Source organism: Mus caroli, chromosome 17, assembly GCF_900094665.2.
Source record: "Mus caroli chromosome 17, CAROLI_EIJ_v1.1, whole genome shotgun sequence".
NCBI lineage: Eukaryota > Metazoa > Chordata > Mammalia > Rodentia > Muridae > Mus > Mus caroli.
Window position 1 is genome coordinate 6,523,481 of NC_034586.1, and position 14,534 is coordinate 6,538,014.

Below are 14,534 nucleotides of genomic sequence, written 5' to 3' on the forward strand. Positions count from 1 at the left end.
CACACACACACACACACACACACACACACACACACGGGAAGCCAGTTTCAAATTTGGGACTGGTCCTGTGACTGTCCATCATACTAAAGAAGCAAGTTGAGTAACTGGAAGTGAGACACGTAGCCGAAGGCAACTTTCAGGCACAGGCATAGACCGTGTGACACAGACCTGGCACAAGGAGGTTCCAAAGAAGACCCCTTCCTGTGCTCATAACACAGTTCCACTCAGGAATCATGTTCCTGACAGGGTGGGCTTCAACACTGCATTTAGGCTAGCATGGGAGAGTGGAAGACAGAGGCCTCAGTTTCTTATGCACCCTGGAGGAGGGGGGAGACGCTGGCAACCAGGGCCAAGGCCCCTCCGCAGCCGCTAATTTCTCTGGCCATTTGTACTCCACGCACTCTCTTCTCTTTCTTTCCTTCTCTTTGGCATATACCGAAGATGCCCTGTAAAGTTCCTTATCTTATAGCTCCACAGAAAATAGACCGTCCATCCCATCAAGATGAGTGGCTGTAAAAGAAGGGACATGTCAGTGGGACTGGGCAGGACAAGTAGGCCTGAGAAGCACAAATACCACTATGAGGAAAACAGTATGGGATTTCTTTGATTCTCAGTCGCCACCAGGGCAGGCCCAGGAGCGTAGGTGCTGGGCTATGTAGAGCCAGACCGTGGGCTGCTGTGCAGCCCTTCCTGGTTCTGTACTGATCACTTGCAAACTGTCTGAGCTAAGATGGTGTCAGTACAAAGCTCTCCCCACTCTTAATCACAGCCACTCAAAGCTCTGTCTCCTCCCACCAACTGTAAGGCCAGTTCACTAGACAGACAGACTGTGCTGCCCTTCCCCCATCCCCACTGCAGACACATCTCAAAACAGCTTCACCCACCCAGTGGACAAGACTGTCCCAGAAGCCTGTGGGGATGACTGCAGGGCTCACCCTAGATGGACCCCAAAACTGAGCAGGAGAGAGCATGCAGCTCGTTCCAACCACACTAGGTTCCAGGAGAGACAGAATCTATGTGGAGAAAGAAGATGCAGGAGGCCAGGGCGGTGGTTCTAACACGTGGGAGGCAGAGGCAGGAGAATCAGATGTTTGAGGACAACCTGGCTTCTGTAATGAGGCTCTGTCTAAAGAGATGAAATGAAGAAATGAAGGAAGAGAGGGGAAGAAGGGGAGAGAGAAGAAAGAAAGCAAAGAAAAAAGTTCTGGTCTATCTGGGAACTGTGGATGGGCAGCGATTAGCTGGGAAGGGGAGTGTGGGAGCATTCTGAAGCTTGACGGATGAGTTATATAAGAACACACATGTGGTTTTTAAAAATCAACAATTCTGTCATTAATGTGCCACATAAGCACAGGAGCCAGATAACCCAGCAACTCTAGGGAAACCGAGAGCAACAGCAAACTTCTGAAACCACAGCAGGACAGAGACGGGAGGAGCTCTGGGGACCGTTGTGTACCTAAATCAGTGGACTCCAACATCAGTGAGAGGGATTGAGAAAGACACCTGATGTGAGCCTCTGGTCTCTATGTGTGCAACACACATGCACGCACACACACACACACACACACACACACAGGAGGAGATAGCCCTGTTCTTCCCTGGAAGCACAGCTAGTGCAGCTGACGCAGGAACCAGAGCTTGGAGGCCTAAGGGTGGTAGAGCACATGTGCCCATCACATCATCGACAGGCCAAGAGTGCTCGGAATGCAAGCGTAGGACTTCTTAGAACTGAGTGTCTTGAGACTGTGCAGTCCCAGGCATGTCTCAGCTGACCCTACTTACTTCCCCTCCCTCACCAGCTGCCACCAGGAAGGGCAAGTTCCCCCTCAGCAGTCAGAAACTTTCGCAGCAGAAAAACCTCAGTGTGGCAAGGGATCGTCTCCAATGTGAGCTCTCACATCCAGGCTAGGTAGGAACCTCAAGGAGTAAGTAGGACTTGATACAGCTGAAGCAAAGATCCTGGTACCTGACTCTTAGGTGTGCCGGCAATGCTGGCTATCCAAAAGAGGTTAATTTTGAAGCACTTGCAGCTTAGCTGTGAGCCTCAGTTCACAGGCAACAACAAGAGACCAGGAACTAGGGAAGTAATGTCACAAGACTGACAGATTTGAGGGGAGAGTGTCTGGCAGTGTATCTGGCCCAGAATTAGTCTCCACGTTGTAGAAATAGACCAGTTGCCTGGAATAGTCCCGGATCCATTTTTCTTAGAACAAAGACATTGTTAAGAACACAGATGATGGGCTGGAGAGATGGCTCAGCAGTTAAGAGCACTGACTGCTCTTCCAAACGTCCTGAGTTCAATTCCCAGCAACTACATGGTGGCTCACAACCGTCTGTAATGAGACCTGGTGCCCTCTTCTGGTGTGTCTAGCAGCTCCAGTGTACTTACATAAATAAAATAAATAAATAAATCTTAAAAAAAAAAAGAACAGGGATGAGGTATTGATAAGAAAACATCTGTAAAATTGAAAAGCAAAGATCAGGCGAAGCAGGTAACAGAATTATCTATATCCTGTGCCATCTGAGGGCACATTTCCAGAAGTGTGTGCACTACGGCATTCACCACGGCAGCCTGAGTGGCAGGAACAAGGTTTACTCCTTTGATTTTTGCTTGTCACAATTTTCCAAATAACTGCAATCCAGATAGTCTCCATCTGTCACAGGTTCAACTCCCACCCCTACCCCTCGGGATCCACATGCAAAAGTACTGGTCTCCGCAGGACTTGTACCTTGGAATGTGGGCTTGTTGAGACAGACCTGCTCAGAACGGAGAGTGTCTGTAGTCAGCTAAGTTGGGATGGGTCCTACTAGAGAATAATGACCATCCCTTGTGACTGTGTCCCTTTAAAAGAAGGAAAACTTAGGTGAGGTGAAGGCAGAGATGGCACGTTTGTGTTTCTACATGCTGAGGAACAGCTGGATGTCAGTCACCACCAGGAACTGGTCGCTGGTCCACAGTGGCACATTCCCGCACTCAGACTAGAAACAAGTCATCCTGACAACCATGGATGGCCTCAGACCACCAACTTCCAAAAAACCGATGGCAAGGCAGTATATTTCTGCCATTTGGGCCACCAGGCTAGGGTCACTTATGCCACCTAGTAAAAATGATGACTCTAACAACAACAACAAAAATTTATTCAGACTTTAAAGTTAAAAGTTAGGCTTGGGGACCAGAGAGAGCAAACCTGGAGCAAGCTAGGGGCGCGGGGGGGGGGGGGTGAGGCGTGGAGCAAGAGGGAGAAGGGAAGGGAAAAAAGAAAGAAAAGAATTGCTTTAAAAAAAAGTGAGGCTTGCTTGGGTGAGTATCTGGAAGTACAGAGCAGTTGTCCCCACCCAGGAACTGCAGCTTCCCGGGTTGGAGCCTCTTCGCTCTCAGCTGTTCAGTAAGGAGAGCATCCTTCACTGTGCCAGGGCTCTGGGGAGCCTTTCCTCCCTCTCTGCTGTCAGTCTCCCTGAGTCACTTCTGCTCCCTGGAGCTGCCAGGTTTTCTGGCTGATGGAGTCCGTCCCACAATCACGGCAGCTTGGCTCCAGCCTGACCACATCCCATGTGGCTGATACAGGGATGAGGCACATGCTGTAGGGTGCCACAGGTCACATGGTGGGGGGGCGTCATGGAGCTCGCAGGGGCCTCCAAAACCCTCGGAGCATCTCCTCCTCAGCAAGCAGAAGTCTATTATTACAATGGACTGCTTCATTCTCAGCTTCTCCAACCCTGGGGCTGGGCTCTCGGAAACCTGAACCCGAGCAAGGCCAGCGGATCAAAATAACGTCCAAGAATAACCAGGCAGCCGCAGGCCTGCGCTGGACTCAGGCGTGTGGGCCTGCAGGCTGAAGTGCTCCAGCTCCGGCCTGGGCCTTCACTCTGCCACAGCTCCCCAGGAATGAGTTATCAAGTGACACACTCTGGAACTCAATCAGCCGAAACAATGGGAGGAAGTGTGGCGCTTTCTCCACGGCCCTCCAAACGGGGAGCCCCGCTTATCAAAGGGACAAGATTTATTCAGTTGCTACAAACTTCCAAAGACTTCCTTTCCCAAAAGAAAGACCCACAGGAAGGTCATGTCCTTCAACCACATCCAGTGAGTCAAAAGTGCCTTCTGCTTCGCTTCAAGCTGGTCAGTCAGCTGACTTCCACCCTGGCCCCAGCCACTGGATCTGGGCACACAGCTGCCCCAGGAGAGCCTGCAGGCTCCAGAGGGTCCAGAGACAAAGGCACAGCTAACCCTCAGACCACAAAATAGAGGCCACAGATTACGAACTAGCACCAGCTCAGGAAAAATGAGGCTTATGGTCACTGGAAACAGGTAGGCCATAGGCTCTCTCTCAAGCCAGTTAACCTTATCTAGAGTTCTCTTTCACACGGAGCGGCCTGACTCCTAGCAGACTGGGCCTCCAGTTTTACAGTCCCGAGTTCTTTACCGGTGGACCTTTTCCTATTCCTTGTGCTTGAACTGCAGCCTTCCAGACAAGCTGAGCATCCTGGAGTCTGGATGTGACCTTCATCAAGACCATCCAATCACAAAGGGGAGAAGACCAGCCATACCCACTGCCCCCAACACGCAGAGTACACAGCCAATTCTAAAAACTCCATAGCTGGATCTGAGCCTGCACCACACCGCATGCACGCCACACTCCTTCGTATTGCCTATGATAGATATTTGCCTGTACTGTCCAAGGAAGAGCTTGTCCACCCGTGGATGGGAAGGCCTTTCCCAAGATCTCCGGGGTCTCCCTGCCTCAGAGGGTGGTATTTGAACAGCCTGTATCAAAAGGAGCTGAGCCTTTCTCAAGGGGTGTGTGCCCAAGGGAACAGCTTCTGCTCTGTGTGTGCGTGCGCGCGCGTGTGTGCGATGAGCTTCCTGATTGGAAGGCAGATGTAGGAAGAATAAGTAACTGGAGTAAGTATGTCTGTGCCTCACTAGCCACAGATGCCTCAATGATCACCAGGTGATTTCTAACCTAAGCATGGACGTAGTTTCAGACCCTGTCTCAAAACTATAAGTCACCCAGTGTTGGCATGTCTGTCAACAAAGCCCACTCGCCCTCATATTCTTGCTAAGGAGGGCAGGATCTCTCTGTCCCTCAACAATGAGTCCACAGACACCTAGTCAAGGGACAGCTGGGTTCTCAGTATAACATCCCAAGGCCCATATACTCGGGCATCCATGCCTCCTTCCTATTCCTGGCGGAGGCTGAGCAGTGGGCACAACACATACCCCAATTCGGCAACGCCCACCAGAGCCCTGGCAGGCCTTCTCTGCCTGGACACTTGATCTAGAGGTCTTGCACATGGATTCTTTGTGTGTCCATCCATCAATCAACCAACATCTAACAACACCCACAGACATCTGTAATCTTTGGAGTGAGAGTCATGTAGAGATAACTCTCTGGTGCTCGCCTCAAGAACACTACAGTGCTTAAGGAATCAGACATCTGTATCCCATAGGTTAAAGTGAATGGTCACTGGCCAGTAACCATGGTGACCCATGAAGAGAAAGGTCTGGGTACCTTCCTGCTTCTTGGTCTACCCTCTGTGTGCTCTGCAAGGGTTTTGTCCACACTGGGCATCAGTGTAAGGGTGGTGTCTGACAAAGAAGAGAATTTAAGCCCACAGGTCACCTTCTTAATGAGGATACTCATTCCCACAGGTTCCTGATAAGCTTCCCTTTGGCTCTTGTGGGTCTGCCTGTCAAAAAGCACTACAAAGCAAAAAGCCCTCCATGTTGATGTACTCCCTGGAGGGCAGCTGTCATCAGGACGAAAGACACCAAAGAATGATACCCCTGCTGGTAGGCAACAGGGCACACACCACATTGTACAATTTCAAGGAATTTTCAGATCCTCTACATTAGTGGCTCTCAACCTTCCTATTGCTGTGACCCTTTAATACAGTTCCTCATACTGTGGTGACTCCTCAACCATAACATTACTTCATTGCTACTTCATAATTGTAATTTAGCTACTGTTATGAATGATAATGTAAATATCTCATAGCAGGATTCCTGATGTGTGACCCTAGTGGGATCACAGCCCATAGCCCATAAGTCGAGAACCACTTCCCTAATATCTTTCTCTAGGACACCCTGAAGATCTCCTAAGGGGGACTAATATCCAATATATACAAAGAGCTCAAGAAGCTGAACTCCAGAAATTCAAAGAACCCCATTAAAAATGGGGTACAGAGCTAAACAAAGAATTCTCAACTAAGGAATACCGAAGGGCTGAGAAGCACTTGAAAAACTGTTCAACATCCTTAATCATCAGGGAAATGCAAATCAAAACAACCCTGCGATTCCACCTCACACCAGTCAGAATGGCTAGGATCAAAAATTCAGGTGACAGCAGATGCTGGTGAGGATGTGGAGAAAGAGGAATACTCCTCCATTGCTGGTGGGATTGAAAGCTTGTACAACCACTCTGGAAATCAGTCTAGCGGTTCCTCAGAAAATTGGACATAGTACTACCTGAGGACCCAGCAATACCACTCCTGGGCATATACCCAAAAGATGTTCCAACTGGTAATAAGAACACATGCTCCACTATGTTTATAGCAGCCCTATTTATAATAGCCAGAAGCTGGAAAGAACCCAGATATCCCTCAATAGAGGAATGGATACAGAAAATGTGATACATTTACACAATGGAGTACTACTCAGCTATTAAAAACAATGAATTTATTAAATTCTTAGGCAAATGGATGCATCTGGAGGATATCATCCTGAGTGAGGTAACCCAATCACAAAAGAACTCACTTGATATGCACTCACTGGTAAGTGGATATTAGCCAGAAACTTAGAATATTCAAGATACAATTTGCAAAACACAAGAAAATCAAGAAGAAGGAAGATCAACGCATGGATACTTCATTCCTTCCTAGAATAGGAAATAAAGTACCCATGGAAGGAGTTACAGAGACAAAGTTTGGAGCTAGGACGAAAGGATGGACCATCCAGAGACTGCCCCACCCAGGGTTCCATCCCATAATCAGCCACCAAATGCAGACACTATTGCATATGCCAGCAAGATTTTGCTGAAAGGACCCTGATATAGCTGTCTCTTGTGAGGCGATGCCAGTGCCTGGCAAATACAGAAGTGGATGCTCACAGTCATCTATAGGATGGAACACAGGGCCCCCAGTGGAGGAGCAAGAGAAAGTACTCAAGAGCTGAAAGGGTCTGCAACCCTATAGGTGGAACAACCATATGAACTAACCAGTACCCCCAGAACTTGTGTCTCTAGCTGCATATGTAGCAGAAGATGGCCTAGTCGGCCATCATTGGGAAGAGAGGCCCCTTGGTCTTGCAAACTTTATATGCCCCAGTACAAGGGAATACCATGGGCAAGAAGTGGGAGTGAGTGGGTAGGAGAACAGGGCGGGGGAGGGTATAGGGGACTTTCGGGATAGCATTTGAAATGTAAATGAAGAAAATATCTAATTCAAAAAATTTAAACAAAAAAGACCTCCTAAGGGGCTTTAGTCTAGATACCACATCAACGCCAAGATCCAAGGAGATCATGGAGAAACATGGAGAGCTTATGTTCCAACAGGGGACATCATGCAGATAGCCACTGACTTCATAGAAGCAAACTGAAGATTCCCATGGCGTGTGTAAAAGCAGACAACTCGTCCACAGCTGTGAAGGCAGGTCCAGGGCGGGAAGTATAGGAACAGAGAGTTAGTCGGAAGGGTGGAGCCTACCCCAGGAGAAAAAAGAGCAGAAGCAGTCATTCCACACCCAGGAGGAGACCAGCGCTTGGCAGGCAGTTGCAGCTGCTCACAGTCACAGTGAAGCTTTGGGCCAGCCATGTTTATGTTGAGTCCTCTTGATGACAGCGTGAATTCTGAGAACGAGGCTTCCAGGCTCTGGGTGTGTAAACTAGAACCTAAGGACCGAAATAGCTGCTCTTCCCATGTGCGCCTGGGGACTCTTCCCTTCGCTTTAGAGAGGGTTTTGCCTTTTATAAGAGGATCCCACAAAGGCACAAATCGGGTGAACAACTGACCGTTCTAATCGGGGCTGGATCCACCATGCACAATACTCTGAGCTCTTCAGTTCGCTCTTAAGTAACTCTCCCTTCAGGCAAAGTCCAGTGGCTTTGGCGTTGCTCGGGGATGTGGGTATAATAGAGAATGATTTAGAAGATTAAAAAGTATAGTTCTTGCGATAACATTGAAGAGATAGATACAGGGAGCAAGTGTAACTGTTAAGACAGTGAAGGCTTCCTTGAAGAGACAAATATACTCACCCACTACTTTTAAATTAAAGTCGGAAAAGATCCTAACAATGAGGGTAAGAAATGACGTAAGGCCCCCCTAGATGGCTCGTAGGTGAAGGTGCTTGCTGCCACGCCTGACAACCTGAGTTTGATTCCCAGGATCCACAACAGTCGAAGGAGAGGACCAACTCCTACACGTTTTCCTTGAACAGCAATACATGCACACACACACACACAGACATACACACACCATTCAGAAAATAAAAAACAAATGTCATAAAAGAAAACTCACAGCAGAGGTAGCTTATATTATTCTGTCCCAGAACTGGATTTCCTATAACCCAATAACTAAATAGAAAATGAAGAGTGATCCTTAGCAAGGGATATGGAGAGATTACTATTATTTGCTGTGTGTATTTAAATATATTTATTAATAAAATCATAAGTAATATATGTATAAAAATTCATCTACCTATATAAAACAAAACGCCTTGACCTAGCTTGGTCTCAGCCTTACCTATATGTGTATACTGTTTCCAAAATATGTTCATTCTGACATGTTATATTCTCTGTGACACTACTGTATACATTCTATCAGTTTTAGTCATAACATAACATGCTGAAGACCTGATATTTTATGGAAAATGAGCCATTCCTGTACTACTGGGCATCACATTTTTAGGGCCCTGTACATTCAGTACAGCAGCTACTCAGTGTCTGAGTTATAGCCCTAGAATGTTTTCTTACCTTTTCTTTGAGACAGCATCTCACTGAGTTGCCAAGCTGGACTTGAACTTGTGATTCTCCTACAGGAACAGGCCCTTGTTTCCCACTGTCAGCATCCTGAGGTGACAGAAACATGGTCCTGTCTATGTGTGCATGTGTACATGTGTATGCAGAGACCAGAGAGAGTTGCATCCCCAGGAACTAGAGTCACAGGTGTTTGTGAGCCACCTTATGTGGGTGCTTGGGACTGACATGGGGTCCTTTGAAAGAGGGGGGTTTATATAGATAGATATATACATCTTTTTGTTTGAGGAGATGTTTTTGTTAGTTTGGCAACAAACCACTGTTGACACAATGTCAGTGCCATGTTGAGTAGCTTCGGCACGATGATGCTCGGCCTGTCCTGCTGTGTTCTGCCACCTTCATGACCCTAATGTATGATTCTCATCCTGAACGCTCGCACCCTCTGTCACCCAGCAAACTCAGTTAGCATAAAGCATCTGCTGCTTTTAGCTGACTTGGTTTTAGCTGACTTGGTCTTTCAATAACCACACCCACTAACTCCTGGCTTGTTTCAGAGAGAAACTCGACGTTGTTAGCACCATGGGACAGACACCCACTGTGGACACACGGACTCCACCTATCTGTCTTCATTTTAAAGTTATCATGAACAACATGACTCACTCTCCTGGATTTTGTCCCCTGCTTACTGCTTGTCCCTAAGAAAGTGTCCCCCTTGATGGAACAGTCCCATCTGACTCCCAGTGAGCTACAAGCACCTCTCTTGTCATACAAGGTGACCAGGCTCTCCCTTTGGCTCCATTCTGGAGCCTGGGAACTCAACCACCCCAGGTTAAAACAACACAGCTCACTGGTACCACATGTCCGACGTGGTCAAAGGTTCTGTCACCTACAACACAGATTCCTGGTACCATATGTCTGACGAGGCTGTAGGTGCTGTCACCGACAACACAGATTCCTGGGTCTCGAAATCTACCACTCTTGTCTTCTGAGTAATTCTAGCAATGGGGTTGTTTCTCAAAGAGTCAGTTCCCATGATTCTCCTGGATGGAGACCTCTCCTATACTCAGCTGCTGCAGAGGTAGAGCTGAGAGTCCTTGATAGCCCATCAGCCTTCCTGGTTACACGATGCTGCCTATGGAAACCACTGACCAATAGACTACACGATCTCTATTGGGGGCTGATGCGTACAATGGCCAACCAAGCCTTTATCTCCCATTCTCATCTCCCTGTCTTGAAGCTGCCTTTTATTTCAGACTTTTCTTCCTCCCCTAGTCTAGTATGTTTGTTTATTTGCCCACTTGTTTGAAGAAAGGGTCATATGTAGCCCAGGCTTGCTTTGCAACGTGTGTTGGAGCTGAGTCTGTCCTTGAATTTCTGATGTTCTTGCCTTCACCTCTTAAGCGCAGACCACAGATGTGTGCCCATGCCCAGCCCTTCAGAGTCTTAAATCTGCAGATTTACAGGCCTCACACCCTCCTTTCTTTTCTTTGGTCCCTGCTGACATTTCTCTGGCCATCTGTGTTGGTTAGGTCTTTGTCAATATGACATAAGCTAGAGTCATCTGGGAAGAAGAAGCCTTAATTGAGAAATTCATCTGTCAGACTAGCCTGTAGACATGTTTTGTTATTGATCATTAATGTGGGAGGGTCCAGACCATTACGGGTAGTATCACTCCTGGACAGGTGGTCCTGGGTTGTATAAGGCTGAACAAGTCAAGGGGAGCAAGCCAGTAAGCAGCATTCTTTCATGGCCTGTGCTTCACTTCCTGCCTCCAGGTTCCTGCTGTGAGTTCCTTCCCTGACTTCCCCACATTGATGCACTGTAATCTGTAAACTGAAATGAACCCTTCCCTCCCCAAGTTGCTTCTGGTCAGTGTTTTGTCCCAGGAACTGAAACCAAACTAGGATAGCTGCGTTGGTCATGTCCACTGCCAGCCTACTTCTTTCTCAGTGGTGCTTCACAGACAGACTGGATTGGGAACTTCCCTATAAGATGGCTCTTTGTTTCTTTTTCCTATGGCTATTCAGATTCTCAAAGCATCCTATACACAACAGCCGTACCTCTGGGTATATATCAGTGATGGGTTGGTGTTGAGAAACTGGATGTATCAGCTTCCTGGGGCCACCACTACGAAGCACGGCAAGCTGAGGCTTAACACAGCAGAACGGACCTCCCCACTCCCTGTTCTGGAAGCTGACTGATGCGTGTCAACAGGGACTGGCTCACTCCTTGCTGGAGGCACTGGGTATTGCCTGGCCTATGTCAGTATCATTCCAATTCTGCTTCTGCTGTCACTGCTGTTCTCCTGAGTTTCCCTGGCCTTTTTGTGAAGACAGCATCATTAAGGACCACTCTAATGAGCACATCTTAACTTGATTTACATCTTCAAACCCCCCCCCTTCCTGATAAGACCAAAATCTGTCTTCCCAAATCTCCTTCCCAGCTCTCCCGAGACCCATCCTAATCTCCTCCCTGAGGATGCTGGAGCCTGAGCAGGCTTCATGGTCTTGCTGATCTCAGCCACAAGAAACAGTTCCTTTGGACAGCCACTCACCCCTTCAAGGTAGAAGTCAGTCAAGTGTCCAGAAGAATAGACCCACCAGATGTTCCCTGGCCTGAGCAGCACAAGACGAACCGACATGCTTTAATCTGAAAAACTGGGATTTCTACCCCGCCTTTGATCATTCAGTTCTCGATAAAAGGCACACAACTTTTATATTTATAATAAGCCTTAATCGGCACTGATGCTGGGCAGATATCTACCGTCTGTGCTATTATGTCTACTTCCCTGTCAATAACCCTGAGATATAACTTGCCATGTTCCACCTGGGCTGCTCTTACTTCGATTGGCCAGCCTTCATGGCCATGTTTTCATGATTCACCTACCCTATGGCATCTTCCTGTCTCTCTGTCTTCTTTCTCTCCCTTCCCCCTCTCGGTCCTGCCCCAGACTCCAAGCCCAGGAACCAAAACTCTGCCTACCTCTCTTTTGTCCAGCTATAGGCTGTAGGCATTGTTATTCAATCAATAGTTTTAAATTAAGGAGCAAAGTTACATAGCATTATTTTGTGTGTGTGCAGATTCTATGGTCGCTGGGGGCCACCAGGTCTTGGAGGCCAGTATTTAGCATCACAATACATAGCAATAGACCAAACTTCAACACTCAGTCACTTTGGATCTAGGCAGGGCCACCCAAAACCCCAGCTTTGAACAGAAAAGTCATAATAGGGGCTGCTATGAGATGCAGACAAAAAAAATATGAATCTGGGTCTGAATGGTTATCACAGGTATATGGAGTCTTGGGTGCCCTCTCAACACCTACCTCCATGAGACTGGTCAGCTGAGGTACCCTGAAAACACCCCACACAGTGGTCCAGGCAGCTTCTGCCAAAAGGCTGACACAAAACCAAATCCTGTCTACTATGCCTCACCTGGACCTGAGAGGACAAACATCCCTCCTATTAGATCTGACCTGTCTTGACCACTGTGCTTATGATGCACAGACGTCCCCGCCTCCATTAGTTCTGTCAAATAGGTAAGGGTGGAGAAGGCCAAAGTGTGTACTCCACTGCCTGAGGACAGACAGACACCATTGTCTGGCCCCGTGCTCCAGTGTGCCCTCTGGGATTAAGATAAAGACCTGAGGTTCTGGCCTTGGATGGAAGGTGAGTCACTGGGGTGGGAGAGTCAAGAGTGCTCACAAACACAGCACTGGTAAGGTGTGCATAGGTCGGGGATGTCACACCTGATGGGGTTTGGAATCAGCACCTCATGCTGCTCCCAAAATACTGCACCAAAATTCCAAGTGCAGACAATAAATATAGTGGCTATTCCATAGCAAAACTGCTCAGCTGCCTCCTTCCAAAGTTTGCTTTGTAAAGATTCCTCACAGATGCTGTAAGTACCAGCGCTTCTAGCACACCCTTAAAGCAGCTGTGTTTAGAACAACTCATTGCTACACCAAGAGCTGAGTGAGATGGTATCTGTGCATGCCTGCGTAGGGAGATATTAGGCAGAGATAAGTGACCCCTGACATGCCTGTAGTTGACACCTAGGCACATATTGAAATATGCTGGTTTGTCACACAGCAGAAATTCTGTATTCCTTAAAGAACACACGGTTCACAGCCTCCTGGCCCGGCACCAGTCCAGCCCCACCCAGGTGCCACCTGTGTCCTCTTTTTCTCTCTAGGCTCCTCCAAGGTAAAGATTCCAAAGTAACTGAGCCTCAGAGGAGGCTGGCTCCCCAAAGCTTGAATGTGAAACAGAACATCCCTACACATGTTCAGCCCCACAACTCTACCTGATATGTGTAGAGAGGAGGGAGAAAAGGCTTTCCCTGGTCTCACTGGCATCCCGGCCCATGCTTACTTAGCAGCAGTGTAAGTGATGGTCTTACCTGTCCCCACGTCTCCCACCTCGAGTGATTTCCTCCCATATCCCAGTAGTGTTCCCCTTCCATGGGCTTCCTCCCTTTGCCTTCATCCTCTGTCTTTGTAGACATTCCTAAGCTTTCTTAAGGGCGTCCCATACTTAATCAACTTGTAATACATTTGGGTGGGGCAGTGCCACTGGCCAGCTAGACTTTCCATACCTGTCTTCAGCTGTGTCTGTCTGTCACTCATGTAGGTCGTCTGGGAAACCGCTGCAGGTACAGGGTGGGAGGGCCAAAGGCAAGATGATGGGGAAGGGTTATACAATGGCAGTTTCAACCTGAGGTAGATGAGCTCAGGGGCACAGTGGAAGGTGGCCAGGCCAGAAGAGTCAAACTCACACAGCTCTATTAGCTCTGCCATTCTCTTGAAAGATGAGCCAGAAAAGAGGACAGGCAATCCTGAGGCATACCCCTGTGGCTGCTGCAACTGAGATCCCTCGTGGGGCAGCAGGATGGGGGTGAGGGGTGGGGAGTGGGGAGTGGGGAGGTGAGGATAGGGCGGTGGGGGAGGGGAGGTGTTGGGTGTGCTCCTGAGCACGCTGTCCTGCTGCTTCTTCACTGCTGTTCTTTGGGAAAGGAATTAATTACCTCTTTTCCTTGACCATTAACGGGAGCCACACGACCCAGCTGTCACCCTTCCCTGGTATTACTGTGTATCACTGTAGCCAGTACCTAGCCAACAGCCTGCTTCAAATGGAGCCTAACTCATCCCCTAGTCTACTCCTGCAGTCAGCACTCGGGATGAAAAACAGAGAAAGGGATGATGACTGTAGGGCGTGTGTGTGTGTGTGTGTGTGTGTGTGTGTGTGTATGTGTGTCCATATTCATGTGTGTCAAAACCAGAGGTCAACTTCTGCTATGCACTGTGAGTTTTTGAAACAAGAATCTACCACTGGTCAGGAACTCTCCAGCTGGCTGGTAAGCCCCAGTGATCAACCAGTCTCTGCCTTCTCAGCACTAAACTAAGATTAAAAATGGCCCACCTTCCTTCCTTCCTTCCTTCCTTCCTTCCTTCCTTCCTTCCTTCCTTCCTTCCTTCCTTTCTCTCTTTCTTTCTTTCTGACTAAGTGTCTGTCTGTCTGTCTGTCTGTCTGTCTTTTATGTGCATTCTGGGGATCAAACACTCAG